General features: G+C 35.8%; 1 protein-coding gene across 1 annotated transcript in view; it reads left to right on the top strand.

Annotated features, from left to right (window-relative positions):
• LOC115231528 (neuroendocrine convertase 1) overlaps positions 1 to 2,500 on the top strand; it is a 62,600-nt gene that overhangs the window by 40,702 nt on the left and 19,398 nt on the right. The gene's annotated exons all lie outside the window — the stretch shown is intronic.

Raw genomic sequence — 2,500 nt, 5'->3', positions numbered from 1 at the left:
TCTACTATAAAGGTTTCCGTTCTTCTCAACAAAACCATACTTTATTAGAATCAACATACATAATTTCAAGTATTATGTATTTCAAGTATTATGTACTCCATGGATATCTCTAGGCCGTGAGAATCTACAAAGTTTATGGAAGACACATTTTCTCTTTGACGGAATAATGACGGGGATTGTTCAAATCTGTAAAGTAATAAACATAATAAATTGTAGTAGTTAGTACCTCCTTTTATGTTTTGTAAATCACCCTTCTGCCTCTTATGATCAATAAGTACCAAACAACCCCTACGGTCGATATAAACTTCAGTTCTTACAGCTTGTTTACTTAATTTTGATTATGATATGAAATATTATTACCATGTTGACAGAATATGTAGAGCGTTGGACAAAATGCTTTGTGGAATTGGTATAACTTATTTTCTGAGTTCTTCTAGAGCTGACCTAAATGATGAATTCTGTCCTTTCGAGGTCGATAATATAAAATACCGGTGAAGCACTAACTGAATATAATTGACCGCTCGTCTCTCCCAGTTAGAGGGCTTGTATTTGAAACTGTGAGGCGCCGGATAAATTGCTGAACGGTATTTCATCTGTGTTTACGGTCTGAGTTCAAATTCCACCGAGGTCAACTTTGCCTTTCATCCTTTCGGGGTCGATAAATTAAGTACAAGTGAAAGAATGGTGTCGAAGTAATCAACTAGGCCTCCTCCCCAAAAGTTTCAAGGCCTTGTGCCTTCACTAGAAAGGATTATTATTATCATTATTATTACTATTATTCCTTCGTAACACAGTGTAGGTAAAAATGCACTGGAGTTTTTAGCCATACGTCAAGTCACAACAAAGACCTCAGACAGATAAAACATTCCTTAAGATGTGTGCTGTGCCCAATAAGGCTCCATTTTGCAAGACATCAATCTTGCATGGAATTTCCAGTTGCCTTAAGGAGTCTTGAAGTTTCAATGGGATTAAACCCAACGTTCCGATCACCACTGGTATCACTTTTACATTACCCTCTCGCATTCTGTACAGTCTTGCCATTTCCACTTTCAATTCAGAGTACTTGTTGATTTTTCCAATCTCTTTACTCACAACGTCATTTGGTACAGCTACATCAATGATCTGACAGTATTTGTCTCTCTTATTCAATTTGAAAATATCTGGCCGACGGTTATTGATTACTCATCCGTCTGAAAATCATAGTCCCAGAGTATCGTTACTTTTCAATCCTCCTGCATAACTTTACGTGGTACGTGCTCATATCACTTCTCTGATACTTCATATTGGTATTTACGGCATAAGAGCCAATGAAGATACACACACACTATCGTGGCAGCGCCTGCATTCTTTTTGTGCAAGGCTCTCACATCCACTTTCCAAGTGGATCACATTTTCCATACTCTTTCCACAGAGTCTGCATTTCTGGGTGTCAGAATTTTTATAGATGTTACACTTCACTGAATTGGTAGTGAGAGTCTGGTCTTGTGCAGCAATGATCAGGCTTTCGGTGTTAGGCTTCAAATCACCTCGCTTAAGCCATGCTCACGATGCAGTATTATCCTTAACGTCTTGTGTATTTCTTTCAAATTGTCCATGAATTCTCGGGGACGAAGACGATTTTCCTGTGAATGAGTCAATTAATTGTTGTTTCTAGCTTTTTCGAAATTATATTCCATATTTTCGCTAGTCCTTTTATGTGAGCATATTAAATTTTTTGCCAGAAGGTTTTTGGATTTTACCATTCCTTGGTACATTCCAAATGTTCCTCTTTCTCTTGTAGCTTTTTCCTTGAAGTAATCTTTCACGGTAATTTAGTTGTTGCATAAATACTTTGACTAAATTTCGTGTGCCGTGATTCCATCTCTATCCATAATCCTCTACAAGGTTCTTTTATTTCCTTTGATGTTAGTGATGCAGTTGTCGTAAAATTTTACCCTAGTTCTTGGTGAGAATCGTTTGCGTTTGATTCGGAGAAGTTATTGTGATAAAAGAACATTTACGAGAAATATCGCTACATTGGTAATAATTTCTAATTTATACCGATAAACTCTTTTCGATGTTACGATGCTTCTTCCTTGGCGAGATCTTCATTTATCGATTTTTACAGTGTATTTATGTGCTTTTAGTTCAGTTCTGTTCTTGTTAAATAATACCATTATTTTCTATCTTTTTTCACTACTTTAAATTTCAGAGTAACTACTGTTGTAGCTTGTAGCTGCTACAAGTGTTATCTCATTCAACATTGTGATATTGATCTTCCTGTTGGTTTTCATTGAGTCTGCGAGGCCAGGATTACATTTATTTTGTTGTTTTAAATGCATCGTTAAAAAGTAACATCGAGAGTTCTTTTAGTTTGATCATGAAGGTCATACGATTTTAATCACTTATTTATTTTCAGGTTTAGACTATTCTAGGTTACCATCTTTAGAATTTTCTATTCTTAGTTTTTTTTTCTATTATTCCCTTTATACAAATTTTGCGTTTATGTTGTCCTGGCTTG

This window comes from Octopus sinensis, unplaced genomic scaffold (assembly GCF_006345805.1).
Source record: "Octopus sinensis unplaced genomic scaffold, ASM634580v1 Contig18710, whole genome shotgun sequence".
Taxonomy (NCBI): domain Eukaryota; kingdom Metazoa; phylum Mollusca; class Cephalopoda; order Octopoda; family Octopodidae; genus Octopus; species Octopus sinensis.
Note: the sequence above shows the minus strand (reverse complement) of the source record. Positions and strands in the feature narration are given on the sequence as shown.